Raw genomic sequence first — 21584 nt, 5'->3', positions numbered from 1 at the left:
GCTTAGAGTTTCTCTTCTTCCACCCCTCCCCCCACTTGTCCGAGAATGTGCTCATGCGCACACTTTCTCTCCCTCTCTCAAATAAATAAATCTTTGAAAAGAAAAAGAAAAAAATGTTGAATATGAAGTCTTTTATTTCTTAAGCTAGATGCATAACAGATTAGTTTTTACTCTGCAAATGTGGGTGAATACACTACACCTGTGCATCTGGGACAACCAGCTAGACACTACAGTTTTAATTAGGATTATTATATAAAGTTGGAGTTTTTTCCAAAGCTATTTGTGGTTGTAATTGGAACAAAAGTAGCCTATGCTCTAAATTTTGAAACAAAAACCAGATGTATGAAAATATTAAGCATGATGGACAAGATAGCATTAATTTTGTTTCTGGACTTATTTCCTTCTTGGAAAATTTCTTCACAAAGAAAGATTTATCTGGGGAGATTTCAGTTCTTATTGTGTTATTAAAAATTCAAGAAACTTATATAGAGACCATGTAATAGTAGAATATTTGGTGACAATACTTGGTAGGTGGCCAATATTTGGGGTCTAAAACACATATTAAGAATTGAAACATTTTGATTTATCATAAATTTAATATATGGTTTATCAAATTAGCAAAATGTTTACTTTTAATAATGCTTGAGGCTAATACTGCTGCTACTGTAGTTATGAATAATTTAAATTTGAATTTAGATGCTTAATCATTTCTGTCTAAAAAAAACTAGTGAAATGTAATGTTAAGGCTGACTGTTTCTCTGATTTCCACATAAATTGCCTGTGTTAGTAAATTTGCTTGTCACTTAATACAGTCGAGAATTTATTTAATTACTGAATATTTCTGGTTTTTTATAAATCTTATAAGCTTTTCTGTAGGAAACCTTTGTAGTGATCTAATACCCAGTTCTTCTGTAGAGGTTACTTCTTAAAATCTAACAAAACCATGGATTATTTAAATAAAAATAAAGCTTGTCATCTAACTGCGTTATTTCAAATGTGTATTTTCTTTATTGTTAATGACACCATCTTAGGAGCTAAATACATTTTCCTTTGTGCTTGCCTTAGTGTATTTGATGTTTGTTTGAGATAATGCCCTATTTAATTTAGTTGAGATTCCTGTTCTCTAAAAGAAATAGGCTAGGAGGAAGTGAAAAGGGGACAGAATTGTCCCTAGATCATAGAACTCAAAATGACAAAACAACAGGTGGTCAATCAATTATCTTTATGAGCCTGTACCTGAGTGCACAGGAGAAAACCTGTGCCCCCAAAGAAGGCAAACCCAGAGGTCATCAGCATGTCATGCTCTCTCTAGAGCTCTGTGCTATGGGGAAGAATTCTCACAAATATCAAGGTGAGCCAAAGACCAAACGTGGACCAAGCCTTTATGATACATGGGTCACATCCTGTCACCACACTCTTCTTGCTCTTTACAGGAAGTGCCGCCAAAATGTTCACTGATTCATTAATTTATTCCCTCAGCACACACATTTTGGGCATGAAGTATGTGTAAAACACTATGAAATGCCCTACTGCTAAAGGCATGGCCAGCCCATGCCTGCACCTTGACCCGCTCATTTTTTTTAAAAGATTTTATTTACTTATTTGTCAGAGAGAGAGAGACAGAGACAGAGAGAGCACAAGCAGGGAGAGAGGCAGGCAGAGGGAGAAGCAGGCTCCCCGCTCAGCAAGGAACCTGACATGGGACTCGACCCCAGGATCCTTGGATCACAACCTGAGCCGAAGGCAGATGCTTAACCAACTGAGCCACCCAGGTGTCCCCCTTGACCCCCTCATTAAGTCAGCAGTGTGCACAAGCTCAGACCCCCACCCACTCCAGGAAAAAAAAAAAGCACAGATTTCTCAAAATGTCAACATCAGACCAAAACAATCCCATAGAAACCATTTGGAATAAGAAGACAAAGCTAAAGGAGTATATGCCGAATTTATTAGGCCTGCTGCCTGATTCTCTTTAGACTGGCAATTTACCCTTCACTGCAGTAACTGTCCTTTGATGTCTTTCAAGATCTTGGTGCATGGATCAGGCCTTATATTTTACAACTAATTATACAAATATACACGCATCTTCTTAAAACGTGTACAAAATTATTCTCTTGACCCACGTAAGTTTAAAACTCTTTGTGCTTAAATCCTCTACAGTTCATTGGAAATACTAAAGCCAGTATTCTCTTAAGGGTAGTGGTGAGCCATGGTGGGCAAAAGATGTAGGTGACAGTACTTGGAGTCATAGGAGGCATCACTAATTTGTTCATTCAATAAACATCTTTATTTCCTTACCCTGTACCTGGCTCTGTGCTATGTACTGGGGCTATACAGATAGACAAGATTAAAAATAATCACAAGTTCAATTCTTGTCTCAAGCTGCTCATGCTGTCTTAGAGAGGCAGACATGTAAACACTTACCATGCAATAGAATGGGTATGTAAGAGACATGTGAACAGGATACTGAAAAACAGAAACATTAGAAGATTCACCTAGAAGCAGAAGAGAAGGAGTCAGAATTTGACAAAGTAGGTGACAACTGAGCCAAATCTTACCAGACAGGTGGGAAGCCTAGCAGAACAAGAGCAAAAGGACATTCAAAGCAATGAAATAGCACATTGCATTTAAGAGAATTAGATGTAGCTAGAATAAAATTGTGTCAGGACAGAGCGCCTGGGTGGCTCAGATGGTTAAGCGTCTGCCTTCGGCTCAGGTCATGATCCCAGGGTCCTGGGATCGAGTCCTGCATCGGGCTCCCTGCTCCTTGGCAGCCTGCTTCTCCCTCTGCCTCTCTCTCTCTGTCTCTCATGAATAAATAAATAAAATCTTTAAAAATAAATAAATAAATAAATAAATAAAATTGTGTCAGGAGATCAGGCTACAGAGATAAGCAGAGGTCAGACCACAAAGAGCTTTGAATTCCTTACTAAGGATAAGCTTTAGTCTGGGGAATCACATGATCAATTGGGGAATGGAACTACAGAGGTATAAAATTTGGGAGTCTTTGACTTATGGACTGAATTTAAAAGTAGAATACATTATTTAGATAGAGCTTGTGAATCAGGAGAGAAGCTAAGAAACCTACCCTTTCGAGCACCATGATTTAAAAAGCAGGGGTGGCTCAGTCATTGGGCGTCTGCCTTCGGCTCAGGTCATGATCCCAGGGTCCAGGGATCGAGCCCCGCATCGGGCTCTCCGCTTCGCAGGAAGCCTGCTTCTCCCTCCCCCACTCCCCCTGATTGTGTTCCCTCTCTCGCTCTGTCTCTCTCTGTCAAATAAAAATTTTAAAAAAATCTTAAAAAGCAGGAGGAGAAATAAGAGTCCACAGAGGAGTTTTCTAATCAGCAGCCAGAAAAAAAGAGGAAAACCAGAAATGAGGAAGAACATACAGGAAAAGGTTTTGATAAGGAAGTCTTTAACAGTGCAGCAAAGAAATGAAGTAAGATAAAGAATAAATTCAAGGGTGCCTGGGTGTCTAAGTCATTGGATCGTCCAACTCTTGGTTTCGGCTCAGGTCATGATAGCAGGGTGGTGAGACGGAGCCCTGTGTTGAGCTCCATGCTCAGCAGGGAGTTGGCTTGAGATTCTCTCTCTCCTTCTGCCCCTCCCCCGACTCTTGCATGCGCTCTCTAAAATAAATAAATCTTTTTTTAAAAAAGAATAATTCAGTGGATTCGGGTGGGGGGAGGAGGGACAATGACAATAAGAGAGGCTTATTCTAGGTGGCTAAGGAATGAATGGGAGATGAGGACATGAAGACAACTGAGCCATGGTTCACAGAACCTAAGGCTAGGGCAACTGAGGGTCCTAAAGTTTTGTTTTTAACATCAACTTAAACATAGCGTCAGAGGAGAAGATGTTCAAAATGCAAAAGAGATCCACAATATCAGTAGAGGAACTAATCTTGAGCTCGGAGAGAATGGAGAGAAGAGAAATACGGGTGCAGATAGAGACCGTTCTAAAAAATCAGTAGTAGAAGTTAAGGGTGTTCCTTCCTCCTAGCTCTGATGAGGAGAAAGGTCTAGAGTAGGAAGCAAGAGGAAAGTCGTAAAAGTTGTAATACCTTGATACAGGGAATAGAAAAGGGAGCTGAACACAAGAACCTAGAAGAATCACCTGGTGCCTTTCTGGTCTACTTAGGATTGGAGACCCTAATATTTTTATAATGACATCAAGCCACAATGCTCTGGGTTTCTATTGCGATTGAGCAGCTCAAGAATTAAAACCAGAGAAGAGTCTCTGTTGAATTGATCCAAGATTTGACATTGCATGGCAGATAAACAAGAGAGTTAAAGGTGCTGGCCAGAGAAGTTTAAAAGATGTACATGGAGGAAGGAAAAAAACTAATCTAGCAGAGGTATGTTACTCAAAAGGCAAAAGGATGTCAATGAATTGGAAGTCTCCACAAATTCAAGAACTACAGATGATGGAACTTAGAAAATGAAATAGCTAAAAGGGTAAAAGGCAGTGGTCCAAAAACAGAGGAGTCCCTGGTGGTCACCAGATCCCAGGTGGGACCAGGAGAGTGAGTTTCAGAAGAAGAGTGAAGGTACAGACAATGGAATTCAGAGAACAGAACTCCAGGCTAGGATACCGACTGCAAGTATCCAAGGACTTTGTTTATTATGCACCAGGCAGAACAACCTCTTAACCACCCCAATGAGGTAGGAACTATTATTATCCTCATCCTCATTTTACAATTGGGGAAACTGAGACACAGAAAGGTTCAGCAACTTGCCAAAGTCACACAGCTATTCTAGCAAAAGCTGAGATTCAAGCCCAGACAGTCTGGCTGCAAAATCTTTGCTCCCAACATTATATGACATTGCTTCCCCTAGACTGAGAGCAGTTGCATCTGGAAGCCATGAGTTGCATGGCTCAAATCAGGAGGTATTTTTCTTAGGAAGAGTGGAAGATGAATGGTCTTCTAAAATTCTAAATGCTCTCCCTAATATCAGCAGCATCGATCACTGCATTTACTGAGCTCCCACTATGTGTCAGCGTGTGCTATTTTAAAACAATTATCCTAGCTTACCAGTTGTTGAGCCAAAATTTCATGTCTTCCATATTCCTTCCCTGAATTTTGAACAAAAAGTTTTTGTTGTAAAAACAAAACTAAAGTGATACCCTGGTATTCCACCTGCTGGATAGTAAAATCTTAAGTGAACTGATTCTATAAAAATGCACAGCTTAGCAGCCAAATATATCCATCTGAGAAATACTTGAACAATTTACAGTAGAATCAAATGATGCTGCACACATAGGAATCACCCGCTGGTAAGAGTTTACTTTGCAGCCTACCTATGACAAAACTGAGAAGTTGTACCCAACACAGTCAATCTGGCCACCTCAGAACTAGGTATATTGCAATATCTTAGACCACCGAAGAAAAATATTTAAAGAGCACAGACTCATTTTTTTAAAGATTTGTTTATTTATTTATTTGAGAGAGTGAGAGTCCGTGAGCAGAGGTGGGGGAGAGGGGCAGAGAGAGAGGGAGATAACCCTCAAGCAGACTCCCCGCTGAGCACGGAGCCTGATACGGGGCTGGATCTCAGGACCCTGGGATCATGACCTGAGCCGAAATCCGGAGTCCGACACTCAACAAACTGAGCCACCCAGGAGCCCCAGACTCATTTTTTAAACCAAATTTTAAATACCTTCTAGAATAGAGTGGCTGTATGAAAGACCTCCTCCTTATACAAAGAACTGTGGCCTGACTGGCAGCATTGCATAAATTTTCTAGTACCTGAGTTTTTGGTGGAAGTAGGATGTCAATATAATGTCATAACATGCGTTATTCAATATTTGTGGCAACAAATTTCAGAATGAACTATGACATACCATAATTTTTCTGTGTTACTAGAGGATGGAGTCACCTACACTTAAATTTTATAGCCTCCTTTTAACGAGTTACAGTTTTTTCAGTCTTCCCCCAAAAATCTTTACAGGAAATATCTTGTCTCTTCCCACCCTCCATCAAAGAATAACGAGGTCAAAAGGTAGTGGCAGTAGGCTAGGAAGAATTATAATCCTCTACAATGTGAATTATCAAGACTTGCTGATCAACCATAGGAAAAGGCAAACGCTGGTATTGCAGTGGAGATCTTTGAAGAAGCAGTAGCCTAGGGAGTAGAGAGGTTGGTTTGAATTCCTGCTACCACTAACTGGGCATTTGTCCTTGGGTACGATACATAATTTCTGTTTCCTCATCTATAAAATAATAATTTCTTCCCATGATTTTTGTTGAGAATTATATATATTAAAGCATTTAGCATAGTGCCTCCTTTAGAACAAAGCTAAATGATATTTCTCTTTCCCTCCTTTTAATTTGACCTCTCAGCAGCTCTTGATCCAACTGGCTTCTCCCTCCTTCTTGATACAGCCTCTTCTCTTGGGTGCTCTCATTTTTCCCCTGTCTCCTGATACCTTAAATGGCTCCTCTGCTGGCTCTTCCTCCTGCCCTGAGCCCTTAAACGTCAGATTCCTATTGGGCTCGATACTCAGCCCTCTTCTGTGTTTATCTCTAGACTCTCTCACTAGGCAAACTTATCCTCTCCCAGGCCTCTGAGTATCCACCTGCCAACTTACCAGCCCAGGGTTCTCCTGGTTTCAGGCTGACATATCTTATTATCTATTTGATATCTCAATATGAAGGTTCACAGATGTCCCAGATCAACATATTCAAAACTGGATTTTTAGCTTGACTCTAATCCCATGCCCGTCCTGACCTGCCCCCTCTCCAAGCTTCCTCATCCCAGGAAATGCTCTGCCATCTGCCCAAGTAGCTCCTAGAAGCCTGAGCATTAGATGACTCTGTTATTTCCCCACTCTCCATTCCTAGTCCATTACTGAGCCCTGTCAATCCTCTAGGAAGATGACGCACATGTTCCCTTTTAATTCAAAGTCTGGACTTCTTAGAAGTGACGTCCAAAGAAATCAGTAACTTTCTAAAACCTCTAATAAAGTGTATTTTAAAGATTTTTTAAAAGATTTATTTATTTATTTGAGAGAGAGAGTGGGGAGCCCAATGCCAGGCTCAATCCTACAACCCCGAGATCATGACCCTAGTCAAAATCAAGAGTCGGACGCTTAACCGACTGAGCCACCCAAGAGCCCCAAGATTATTTTTGAATAAAGGGTTTGATCACTAGAGAAATGGTTTAAAGACAAAGACTGTTCCTTAGAACGTCAGTCCTACAGGATGTTGGTGGGTATTAGAAACGGAATACAGAGTCAAATAAATTTGGAAAATTCTACATTAAACAAAATTAAGCAGGTTTCACTATCGTTATTGTTTTTACTCTAGGACTTCTCAGAATTTTTGAAGAGGCAGTGTGAATGCATAAAAGGAGCAGGAACAAGGTGTCATATAGTCACCTCCCTCTGGCTTATTCGATCAAAAAGGGCTCTATGCCATACTTCATTGCTTATCTGGGTCACCATCAGTTTCTACAAGGACTGCCATTTGCTTCACATCTGATTATCACTGAAACTCCCAGACTCCTGTCCCTCTTCATATAACATTCCTTTTCTTCATGGAATCAGCAGAGAGTGAATGTGAGGTTTGCCACACAGCCTTAAGCGCCCTTTACTTCCAACAAGAGCCCCAGACCTGTCTCCTTAGAAATATCAAATTTCCTAGAATGACATCAGCAATAGCAACATAAGGCATCCCTCAACAATAACAATTTGAGCATTAATCCATGAACAGAACTGCCTCTGTAGGAGTTGTGGGATCCAGCACCATATGCCAGGAGACTCACCTACCTATGCACTGGGCAGGAGACATACAGACCTTGGTCCCGGCTGTGGATCCCACAGGGGCCCATGAACCAGCTTCAGCCTCTTTCCACTACCATCAGAAACCCCCGGTAAACACTGTCGTAGATAATTATGCAAGGACAAGACAGACTTTGAGGAAGTCCAGGTGCCCACTAGAGAAGTTCTAGCATACCATTGGACACACAAAAAATGTGAGTTTGGATGCACTGAAGAGGATTTGATACCAAAAGCACAAGCAACAAAAGCAAAACTAAGTAGAATTACATCAAACTATAAAGCTTTTGCACAGCAAAAGAAACAATCAACAACATAAAAAGGCAACCTTTGGGAATGGAAGAAAATATTTACAAACCAGCTATCTGATAAGGGATTAATTTTTTTAAGTTTATTTTATTTTATTATGTTATGTTAGTCACCATATAGTACATCATTAGTTTTTGATGTAGCGTTCCATGATTCATTGTTTGCATATAACACCCAGTGCTCCATGCAATCCAAAATATATAAGAACTCATACAACTCAATAGCAAAAAAAAAAAAAAAAGAATCCATTTTAAAAGTGGGCAGAGAATCTAAATAAATATTTTTTTCAAAGAAGCCATACAAATGGCCAACAGGCACCTGAAAAGATGCTTGACATCACTAATCAAGGAAATGCAAATCAAAATTACAATGAGATGTCATCTCACACCTGCTAAAATGGTTATTATCAAAAAGACAAGAAACAACACATGGTTGCGAGGCTCTTGAGAAAAGGGAACCCTGGGGCACTGTTGGTAGAAATACCAATTGGTACAACCATTATGGAAAACAGAAGGGAGGTTCCTCAAAAAATTAAAAATTAAACTGCTATATGATCCAGCAATCCTACCTCTGAGTATGCATTCACAGGTAAAACCAAATTACTATTACACAAAAATATCTGTACCCCATGTCTATTGCAGCATTATTTACCACAGCCAAGACTTAGATGGGAACAACCTAGTGTCCGTCAACGGATGAATGGATAAAGTGGAATATTATTAGTCACCCATGAGAAAGAAGGAAATCCTGCCTTTTACAACATGTATAGACCTTGAGGGTATTATGCTAAGTGAAATAAGTCAGACAGAGAAAGACAAATATTGTACGTTCTCACTTATATGCAGAATCTTAAAAAGCTGAACTCACTGAGGGGCACCTGGGTGGCTCAGTCGTTAAGGGTCTCCCTTCGGCTCAGGTCATGATCCCAGGGTCCTGGGATCGAGCCCCACATCGGGCTCCCCGCTCCGTGGGAAGCCTGCTTCTCCCCCTCCCACTCTCCCTGATTGTGTTCCCTCTCTCGCTGTGTCTCTCTGTCAAATAAATAAAATCTTAAAAAAAAAAAAGCTGAACTCATTGAAATAGGGAGTAGAATGGTAGCTGTGGAGAGCTGGGGGTTGGGGAATGGGAAAATGTTGGTCAAAGGATACAAACTTGCAGTTAGAAGATGAATAAGTTCTGGGGATCTAATGCACAGCATGGTGACGACTGCTAACAATACTGTGGTATGTATTTGAAGGTTGCTAAGAGAGTAGATCTTAGAAGTTCTTATCATAAAAAATTTGTAACTATCTGAGGTGATAGATGTTAACTAAATTTACTGTGGTAACTTCACACTATTTCTGTGTGTCAAATCATTATGTTGTATACCTTAAACATATACAATATTATATGTCAATTATATCTCAATAAAATAGGGGGGCAGTGAAGACGAAATCAGAGAGGGAGACAAACCATAAGAGACTCTGAACTATAGGAAACAAACTGAGGGTTGCTGGAGGGGAGGGGGGTGGCGGGATAGGGTAACTGGGTGATGGGCATTAAGGAGGGCACTTGATGTAACGAGCACTGGGTGTTATATGCAACTGATGGATCACTAAACTCTACCCCTGAAACTAATAATACACTATATGTTAATTATTTTTAATTTTAAAATAAATTAAGATTAAAATTAAAAAGTGCTAACAGAGTAGATCTTAAATGCTTTCACCATGAAAAACAAATAGTAATTATGTGAGGTAACAGAGATGTTTACTAACCCAACTATGGTAATCATTTCATAATATATAAGTGTATCAATAAATAAATAAGAAATATCACACTTTCCTGAGGGCTCTTAGAGGCAAGGACCATTACACGATAGCAATGCAAACAACTTATAGTCAAAGATTAGACATTAGCAAAAGTCCTCCAGTCACCCCTCCACACAGAATTCCTCACTGGCTCCATTGTCCGTATTTTCCAGAGTCCTGACCCATTGCCTAATCTCTCTTCCTCCTTGTCCTCCACCTTCCTTTCCTTCTCTATTCTTCTTGGCTTTTCTCCATCTTAAACTACACAGTCTTTGTTTTATAAGCATATCAGATTAATTATTTCTTTATTTCCTTTTCCCCTCCAATCCATGCCAATCTACTCCCAACTGCTTACCAAACTATTTTTCTAAACTAAGCACTTTCCTCCAACAGAAGAACTCAAGATTTGGCTATTAGCTGCAGAACTAAAATAATTTACTATCTTACAGCCAGGAATTGAGTTCTTCTTTTGGAGGGAAATGTCTTTGTTTAGAAAACTTTGATTATGGAATGCCTTTGTTTTATTTCAGAACATATTATGATTTATGTTTTATAGAAATTTTGAATCATGAACTTTAGCTGTTAAAAGATTTTATTTATATATAGAGAGAGAGCATGCAAGTGGGGGGGTGGGCCACAGGGAGAGAGAATTTCAAGCAGACTGTGCACAGACTGTGGAGTCCCATGCAGGGCTCAATCTCACCACCCTGAGATCATGACCTGAGCAGAAATCAGGAGTCCCAAAATCCAGAGTCAGACACTTAACTGATTGAGCCACCAAGGCACCCTGAATCATGAATTTTAAAAAGAAAACACAGAAGCAAACTAGCATTTCAGGGTAGGTAAATGTTAGGAAGTACATGTCAGGAAAAATAAATTAGCCACTTTTATAACCTTCATGTGACCCAGGACCTCATACAGTTCCCTTACCCCTCACATGTAGGTACAGGAGGTATCCCAGCAATGATTAGATCTGCAGTTTGATAGCTCAGAATGCTCTACAGAATTTCATCTCCTTCACCTCTCCCAACACACGAACATACATTCCCAGGTTTGTTCCCCATCAGGGATCTCAAGGAGTCTGCTCAGCAGTGCCTTAAACAGCTTTGGTAGAGCAGGTTGCTGCCTGTGGTCACAGAATCACTCCACTCCGTGCTGCCTACAGTGCACCATGCTCAGTGCCACTGCACTCTGGAACACACTGCTGACATCTCACTCAAACCACGACCCACACAATCACCCCTCTCCAGCTCACTGGCGTGGCACTGATTGTGCTATTACACTCTCTGACTGACTCAACAGGAACCAGCACATCTTCTGTTTGGTGCATCCCCTGCTCCTTCCCAGGGCTCAACTTCTCCTAAACTCTGGCACCCTTTTAGAGTAGTCCCTAAGCAGAGCTGCTTTCCTCATGCAACTATGACCCTTTTCTGATTTCATGCTCAAACCATTCCCCTCTGGAGTGCACATGTGCTACCATGATGACTAATCCCAATGTCACCGCTTCAGGGAAACTGTGGACCAAGGATACTTCCCATGGGCCAAACGCAGCCTACCACAGTTTTATTGAAATGCAGTCACACCAGTTCACTTTCATGTTGTCTACAGTTGTTTCTCACACTACAATGCCAGAATTGAATAGCTGGATACACAGAGAGCTTATAGCCCACAAAAACTAAAATACTTACCTTTTGGGTCTTTACAGTAAAAGTTTGTTGACTCCCACCACAGATGAAAAAAACAGACCAGTGCTATTCTTCAGCTGAGCCAGCAGTTTGAGAAGGACCCCCTTTGTGCACACAGATCAGCAATCCTGTCTGCCAAAAACACCACCATACATGAATCAAAAGATAAAACACTATTATAGCAGAAGCCTGGGACACTCTGATCATGAAACCCAGACCAAGAGACATCATGAAAACTTGCATGGGAATGAGAAGCCCCCAAATTAGGATTATGACTATCTCTGGGTGAAAGGGAAAGAATGTGCTCAGGGAGGGGCAGAGAGGATTTCAACTGCATTTATAATAACGGTTTCTTTGGTAGAATGGTAAATACAAAGGAGTTCATTTCTTTGAATATGCTATGTATCTTCCAGATCCACCCTTCCCTTCCTCCCTGCTTCTCCAAGCCATGAGAGGCTAACCTATGCGGACTGCATTAAAGGGCTCCTTTGCCTCCCACATTCTGACTGGGTCTGGCAAATAAGGAGCTCCAGAGACAAGTGGGGTCAGGGTATTTATTCTCCCAGCTTCCTGAAAACTGAATATAACCCTTGACTGAAAACTATAGCTCCCAACAGGAGATCTCCACACAACACTCTCTGTTTTAACTGTTCTGTTCTGTCCCCTAACCCCTTGAATTAGCTATCTATTGCTGCATAACAAGTGGCCCCCAAACTCAGCAGCTTAAAACAGCAAACACTTATTATTTCACAGATTCTGAGAACTTCTGCCTCAAGGTCTCTCATAAGACTGTAATCAAGGTGCCAACTGAAGCTGTGGTTTCATCTGGAGGCTCACGTAAGGCAGAATCCATTTCCCCCTCACTCATATGGTGTCACAGGTCGTTGGATTAAGGCATCTCTGAAGTTTCTTATCATGAGGGTCTCTCCATAGAAAGTTCAAACCATGGCAGCTGGCTTCCCTCAGAGCAGGTTAAGTGAGACATCAAGCAAGACAGAAGTCATAGTCTTTTTGTACCTTAATCTCAGAAGTGACATTCCATTACTTCAGTATGTTCTTGGATGGAACATACCAAAAGCAGGTGACTAGGTTCAGCCCACACTAAAGAGGAAAGGAATACACAAGGGCATCAACATCACACTTAATGAGAGGCGGGCATCAGTAGGGGCCACCTTAGAGACTCCATTCCACACTCCTACAAGCCTAAGGAAATACCCAGCTGTTACTAGCCCTCAGTTATTGAAACAATCATCCAGGTTTCCCTAAACCCTGGTAAACAGTCCCTCATTAAGCTCTCCTCAAAGTATCTCATTTTTATAAGACCCTGACTTGTACTTAAAATTGTTTTGTAAGTCGAAAATATTTCTTACTGAAAATATTTTTAAATATGTTATAAATATAAAGGCTGGGCTGGAATATGATCTTGATCATAAGATGTGAGTAAAATAAACATGTACTTGTTTAACAAAACTTGTCTACAAAACCTTACTTAATAACACAATAATGGAGGGGAAGAATGAAGGGGAGTAAATCGGAGGGGGAGACGAACCATGAGAGACGATGGACTCTGAAAAACGGAGGTTCTAGAGGGGAGGGGGGTGGGAGGATGGGTTAGCCTGGTGATGGGTATTCAAGAGGGCACGTACTGCATGGAGCACTGGGTGCAAACAATGAATCATGGAACACTACATCAAAAACTAATGATGTAATGTATGGTGATTAACATAACAGTAAAAAAGAGAATAACCCAATAATGGGTTTGGAGAGAAATAAAAGGAAAAATTAACAAATAACATGAAGTAGCCTTCTTGAATATCATAGTCTAAGAATGGCGTTGCCTAAAAATATAAATTAATTCAAGAAGGGTTTGGATAAATCATTATGTTTAATCAGTTTTCATTTCTGAAATCTCCCAATATCTTGGATATATTCTCTACTCTTTTGAAATGACATCAATTTGCCCTCCCACAAAAGTTCCTTTGCTCCACTATTAGAACACAGGATTAACCATATGGAAGGCTAACGGTCTGCTGCTTAGTATACTCTGCTAGCCTATTCATCTTGTAATAAACCAGTTTTGTGAAGCATGTGCTTTACAAAAATCACTTTAAATAGTCTCATAAGTCAGGAAGATCAGGGTACTCTAAACTTCCAGCATTTTATTCATAATCCTAATTTTACATGAAATCACTTCAAAAACACCATTAACATCCATACTAAAGTTTCACAAGAGGAAAGCAGCTACAAATTAAGCTCGGAAGTGAGGGAGTCAAAGACTAACGTTCAGAACATTTGAGGGCCACACAAATAATGTTTGAAAGACTCAGGGCTGAGATTTCATTTTTCCAAACAGCTCAGTGCAAAAGAAAATAGTGAAAGTTACCTGAGCCCGGCTTTGAACAAGCAAGAAGATGGAGCTACACAGCCAAAAAGAGAAAGAAGGGGCTCAAATCAAGCTTTTCAATGATAAGTAATTCTAATCTTTCCTTGGTCCTTACATGAGAAATGGAATTTGTTCTGCTAAAACAGGGAAAGATAAGAAAAAAAAGAAAATGAGGACTTCGAAAGAAAGCTAAGCTAAAAGCAATAATGAAAACTAATCATAACATCTGGGAAAATTTAGACGACCTTTACGAGAGCAGGGACACCAATTCCACTGAGACAAATTACCGTATTTTCAACTTCGACTTTATGCGAAGTATGAATCTTGAGAGTAAAATAAATGTTTACCTCTTAATGAAATCATTTTTAGGTAATAATGCATTGCTGTCTCACAGGTTGGAAAAAAGTTTTCCATGACTAACACTTTTGCCAGTACTCGACATTTTCATCATTCACTGCCATACTTACTAATCTGAAGGTTCATACTAATGCTAAAATAATGTACATTTTTATTAAAATGCTTACTTTCCAAGGGAATTATTTTTATCCCAGTAGCATCTCTCATGCTCTGAAAAAGAAATAGAAAGCAAGATTTTACCTGTTAGCTCAATCCTTAGACCCCAGGATTCCCTCCTTTCTCTTCCTCCACCCAAAAATAATTCTCCAAGCCAGAGCAGAGGCAACTCATTTCTGGAATGTCTAGCATTTGACTAGATATACACATAATAGCAAAAGGATAAATCTTAAATGGGTGGCAGTTTTCATCCTCAGTCACTGGATGACTTAATAAATTTCCTACTTTTCTACTGAAGCTTGAGGGGAAAAATGGTCAATTGCCTTGGGAAAATATTGATGTTTATGAAATACACCCTTTGATTACCTGATCTGAAAAGTATACTCGTAAATCAAGGAAAATTTCCCGAATGCGTATCATTTTGTAACTGGGGAGTAACTTTTAAATCTAATAATTGTTTACATTAAAATTAATTTATGACATTAAATACCAAGAATATAACTCAACTTGATTTGCCCAATTGCAATCATCTGAAAAATTTATTCTTTTTCATTTTACAGTGAAAAAATTCTTCCAAATCTTATGAGCAACCATCTCAATATATAGTAAATGTAACTGGCCATTTAAATAAAATTCCCTAAGAAAGCTTACACACTAGCCAGCGATGACTCACTACTTTATATTTATTAGCAGGCTGGAGGTGAGTAAATGCCATCAATACCAATAAATCACCTCAAATCATTATGTTTAGAGGGATCGTGGTGATAATATCAATGTCATAAGTATATCACTTCCTCCATCTGTATTAACTCATTTCATGTACACCTCATTACTTCTTTTTCCCCAGTTACTCATTGAATGGGGGCACCATCCTTAATGTTATAAAAAAAATAGGTCACAAATAAATGAAAGTCAAAGACTTGTAATGGGAACAAAACCTCTCCTGTGAATGTCAGTGTTAACTTTCACTTGATTAAAAAAAAAAATCCAATATAATTTTTAACCTGAAAAGAAACTTTGCTTCAAGTATAATACATTTGCATTATGTAGAGCTCTTGTCCCTTAGAGTTCAGAGCTCCTCATTACCCAGCGAGAGATGACTGAACTACAGAATAATAAGTTCACATATTTGAAAGGAAATGCTGTACATTTGATTTAATCAAAAGATTATAAAAATGACATTATCAGATCATTCAGACAAGAGAAACAACTTGTTTGAAATTGGACATCAAACAAAAATCATACAGTGGAATTCCATTATAACTAGAAAAAATTTTTTAATATCCACTCCTTCATTCTACAAATATTGGCTAAGTATTTATTGAACCATGCCATGGGCTAGAAACTGTGCCAAGCACTGGAACTGTGTAGATAAATAGGACATAGTCTCTGCCCTCATGAAGCATAGAGTCTACAAACAAAAAAGTTGACACATTCTGCAACGCTGAGAGATAAGGACTTTAACAGAGGTATACTTTCCAAGATTGTTTATAATCACTGTTATAATAGAGATGTTGTCTTAATCTGTTGGGGCTACTGTAACAAAATACCACAAGCTGGGTAGCTTATAAACAACAGAAATTTATTTATCATAGTTCTGGAGGCTGGAAGTCTGAGATCAAGGAGCCAGCATGGTTGAGTAAGGGACCCCTTCTAAGTTGCAGATTTCTAATTGTATCTTCACATGGTGGAGGGGTCAAGGGAGTTCTCTGGGTCTCTTTCATAAGTGCACTGACCCAATTCTTGAGGTCTCCACCATCATGACCAAATCACTTTCTAAAAGCACCACTTACCATCACCTTTGGGAGTTAGGATTTCAGCATATGAATCAGGTGGAGGGGACAAACATTTGGACCATAGCAAGTGTGTTGCAGTCTCTTTTAACAAAGTACAGGCGTTTCTTAAAAGTTCTATTGGATAACAATCTCCTCTTGGAGGTGAGGAAAGGAAAACAGGTGTCAGTTTGTTTTGAACATTTTCTTACCATATACTATCAATATCACTCGTTTTGAAAGAGAAATAAAAGACATTAACATTATATGAATCTGATGAGAAGACACTGACTTGATGAACAAGACCTGACAAAAAATAAATTAGGATGGTTTTGTTAACCTATCTCTATCTCCTTGAGCAATTAGCCTCCTTCTTTTGTGTCTTTAAGAGAAGTTAATGGATAGGAGACAAGCCGACCCCATTCTACCCCATAGCGGAGGATAATAGATTTGAGCTCAGAAGGACCCGTCAGGAGTTAGCATGAGTGTGTGCATGGAGGAAGGAGATGGAGAGCATTATGAAGAAGTCTGAGTCCTGATCACATAAACCTCTCCCATTCAGATTATTTCTAATCCTTCCTTCTCTAACATCCCCTAAATTGGAGTTGGGTGTGGACAGAGATTACACAACAGAGTTGGCCTCCTGCCAGATACTTTTATCTTGGGGGGAAAAGGATGCACTGGCTTACCCTTTAAATTTATGGTCCTGATCTGGAGGAGCAAACAGGAGGTGGATTTCTCCATACCACCAAGTCAACTAGTTGTTTTGCAAGTCTGTCAAGCACCTGGTGGAAAGAGTGCTCAGTTTGGTCAAAACACATAAATGAGTTAAATAACCTCTTAGAAAAAACTTAGCCAGAAGCCATTCTGCAAGAAACACTTACCACATTGCAAATGTGTTCCTCTCACTTGAATCCACATTCGCAGAGGGTGAGACCAAGCCTTTCATCATTATGTCCTCAGTATTTGGTACCAGTGTGTCTTCCCCTGAATGAGATGCTTCACTACTTGACTAGTGTTGAATGTCTGAATGAGTAAGTTTCCATGAGGGATTCATATTAAAGTCAAATACTGGCTTCTGGTTTCCTTATTTTATTTTTAACCATAAGTATTTAAAATGAATAAAATAAAGAGCAACCCCACTCCTTATAGCAGAAATGGGCAGGATAGAACCACTTCTTTTTTTTTCCAGTTAGTTAACATATAATGTGGTATTAGTCTCAGGTGTACAATATAGTGATTCAACACTTCCATACAACAGCCGGTGCTTATCCCAACAAGTGTACTCCTTAATCCCCGCCACCTATTTAACCCATCCCTCCACCCACCTCCCCTCTGGTAACTGTCAGATTGTTCTCTATAATTAAGAGTCTGTTTCTTGCTTTGTTTCTCTCTTTCTCTCTTATTATTTCCCTTTGCTCATTCATTTTTTCTTAAATTCCACATATGAGTGAAATCATATGGTATTTGTCTTTCTCTGACTGACGTATTTTGCTTAGCATAATAATCTTTAGCTCCATTAATGTCATTGCAAATGGCAAGATTTCATTCTTCTTATGGCTGAGGAATATTCCACTGTATATATATGTATACCACCCCTTCTTATCCATTCATCAGTCAATGGACACTTGGGCCACTTCCATAGTTTGACTACTGTAGATAACGCTGCTATGAACATCGACGTGCATGTATCCCTTTGGATTAGTATTTCTGTAAGGATAGAACCACTTCTAACCCAACTAGCCGTGCTATCATAGAGTGACCTGAGGGTTGCTGTGCACTTCAGGTGATGGGACCCACCAGCATCTACCAGATTGTGCAGTTCCCATGAATGGTATCAACTGTTTCCATAAGGTTTAGTCAAAAAGGAAAAGGATTTGGTAACCTTCTCTTTACTACTCATGTATTATAACATATGGATAATTTCATACACACTGTTCTAAGTTATGGCTTCTGGACATATTCTGATGGACTGATATAAAATCAATAGGACTACTGTCAGAATGTGACCAACATGGAAAATAATAAACTCCTACTCTAATTATCTCCACTTTTTCACTTTTCCCTTAAGAACCATGGTGAGCTATGAAATTCTAGTGTTCTCACACTTCATTGCAAATGCAATCTGCTCAGGGTGTCTTTATCACCTTGTATCTCCTCCCCATCTTCTAGCCCCAACCCTATCCCAGGACCTAAAAAGTTTCCAGAACACAGTAAATCTCCTAACTGTTTGTCAGATGACTGGTATTTCTTAATAGCTAAATATGTTTGGGGGGATGAATACATATTCTTAGACATCCTTACAAATTGGAAAATCTCAAGAGGCCACGGTATGACAATTCAGATGGATTTTACACTGAAGAACCTCAGTAAAGAAAATCAAGTATCTCATTATCTGAAAGTAACTGCTCGAGTCTGCTGCAAATGTATTTTCCTCAAAACCTCACTCCATAACATTTTTAATTGAGGATAAAGCTGCTTAAACCATCAAAATTCAACTGTCCATTTGCTCAAAGAAGATTTATGTAGTTGTTTGTTTCTCCAACAGGAATGACCGGTTCACTGCATACAGACTGTAGTTCTTTTGATGGTATTTCAATTCCTATGTATATCTAAAAGGTAGAATAATCTGGCATTTCACTGGAATTTTATTGAATATTTTTATTCTGTCCAGGCACATTATGGGTATCAAGGTTTTCTTGCCACACTATAGATATCATTCATATCCACCCAGATGAGCAATTGGGTTAACCACAGTTCACTTTTTTTTTTCTTCAAAAGTGAGGTCTTTTAAACATTGGAACAAGAAATCTATATTTTAGTTTATTATTCAGTATGGCTTCTAGTTGTTTCCATTCTGAATTCTACATTACAAGTAAATCAATTCTAATTTTCTCAAAACCAAAATTACTCAAGAAAAATTCCAGTGGTAGCAAACATTGATCCAGCATGAAAACTTAAATAATTTATAGTTCATTACCTTATCTGTTCCTTCACTCATTCAATATTAGGAATAAAATAACTTTTTATGCCCTCCCAAATTCTATGCCAGTGAGACTGAGTGGCTTCATCATTCTTTTGAAACCAAAGACTCCTTTTTTCAAACGTAGTTATATGCAAGACAGGAATAGCTTCTCAAAAAACACAATTATGTTAAATAATTATTTAATAACTGTATAATTCAAACTCTCTGAACTTTTAGTCAGTGTTATTGATTTGGTGAAACACAATGGATTTTTATATGTTAAGCGAACAGTCTAAAATTTTCAACATCGCTTAAGCTTTTTTTATAGTTGGTACTTTGAACCCATCTGTTTTACAATTAGATGGGGGGGCTTTAAAATATGTTAAATTTAGCATAATGTTTGGTTCTAAATTTCTTTTAATTCTAATAATTTGTAAATATATTATCTAATGTATATATTCATGTATATATTAGATATCTCTTTGGGTTTTTTTAAAGATTTTATTTATTTATTTGTCAGAGAAAGAGAGCACGAGAGAGAGAGGGAAAGAGAGCACGAGCAGGGGGAGCGGCGAGGGAGAGGGAGAAGCAGGCTCCCCGCTGAGCAGGGAACCCGATGTGGGACTCCATCCCACGACCCTGGGATCATGACCTGAGCCGAAGGCAGACACTTAACAGACTGAGCCACCCAGGTGTCCCTATTAGATATCACTTTGACATATATAGGGGCAATTATTATAACCCTATTTTATTGAGGGAGAAAGTAAAAGACGAATGAGCTGTAAAAATTAGTGTGAAATCAAAGAACTAGGACCCGGGTTTCCCAATTCCTAATCAAGCACATCTCTTCTGATTATTAACTTGTAAAGATTCAGATTCTAAAATGAATCGTATTACTATATCTTACACCAAAATTTGGCTCAGCTCTTACAGTAACCTGAAGTTCCAAAGTGTTAGCATTTTCAATTGCTGTAGAGATAAATTTAGAGCACTGTGCATTCAACTCACTTTAAAAAGCACATATTGATGCCTCTGACCAATATAGAGAAAGGAGAAAATGCAGGTGTTGCAATGAGTTACGATGATGAGTCCAGATTGGGAAATATTGAGTGTGGAACCAATAGAGAGATATTCAGGCTGAGTTCCTCTACATCTGGACTCTTAGGCACCAGTTAATTATGAAGGCACCTGGGACACAAAAGCAAATACCAGTAGGGAACAAAGAAGGGAGTAGTTATCAATATCTGTCAGGCTCCAGTTAGGGCACAGAAACCATACTAGTTATTTTTTTTTTTTTAAGATCTTATTTATTTGACAGAGAAAGAGAGAGCACAAGCGGGAAGAGTGGCAGGCAGAAGGAGAGAGAGAGAGAAGCAGGCTTCCGCCGAGCAAGGAGCCCGATGTGGGACTCCATCCCAGGACCCTGGGATCATGACCTGAGCCGAAGGCAGTCGCTCAACCGACTGAACCACCCAGGCGTCCCATACTATTTATTTTTAATAGAGAGAGTTCAACATAGGTAATTATTAACTACATATCGAATAGCTAAAAAGGCAAAGAGAGAACTCTAAGATATGACAGAGGTAACAAGTGCAAGAAGCCACTATGCCCCTAGAGGGAAGGGATTGGGATGATTACAGTTTAGAAGCTTGGAAGGGCTTTGCTGTGCCTGGGACCCAGATCTCTGAGGAGGGGCGCTGCTTGCTGGTGCGTGCATCTCTGAAGAGGGAGGACAAGGCTAATCCCGCCAATCTTAGAGAAACTGCAAACTGGACTCAACTGCCCCTGCCAGGGTAGGAGGAGGCAAGGACGACCCCGAAAAAATTGGGAAGCGCACATGAACCCCACAGAAAGGACCAAGTCCCTTCTCCCTCCACCAACCGTTGTCGGCTCCCAGGCGCCCCCTGTTGGCAGAGCCCGACATGGAGACTGCTGACCAAGCAGAAATGTGGTTTACAGACTCTGAGCCTCAGTACCACAGAACAGGGTACAGAAGACTGAGAGGTTTGGAGCTGAGAGAGCTTGAAAACTGACACATAATGGTTTATTTCAATTGGAAGAAAGAGATTCAAAATGCTCTTAAGCACTTTAAATCCATTAGCTAATTTCATTTAATCCTCACAACATCCATATGAAGTAGGTATTATTCCCAGTTTACAGATTAAAAAAAAAAAAAACTGAGGTTCAGGGAGGCTAGGTGAATTGACCAAAGCTATAGAGTTAATAACCCTACATGTCTAAAGATTTCTTTTCCTTTATAACTTGAAGTAGTGGTTCTCAAACTGTGGTCTGTGGAACCCTTGAGCTCCAAGAGTTACCCGGAGAGCCACTGTGGGGAGAACAATCAGATGAGGCTGGGCTCCCACTCCTGCTTCAAAGTGTAGCAGC

This window comes from Eumetopias jubatus, unplaced genomic scaffold (genome assembly GCF_037043125.1).
Source record: "Eumetopias jubatus isolate StellerSeaLion01/CBP00866 unplaced genomic scaffold, mEumJub1_p1.0 scaffold_7, whole genome shotgun sequence".
Lineage (NCBI taxonomy): Eukaryota > Metazoa > Chordata > Mammalia > Carnivora > Otariidae > Eumetopias > Eumetopias jubatus.
The sequence above is the reverse complement of the archived record's forward strand: the minus strand, read 5'-3'. Positions refer to the sequence as shown.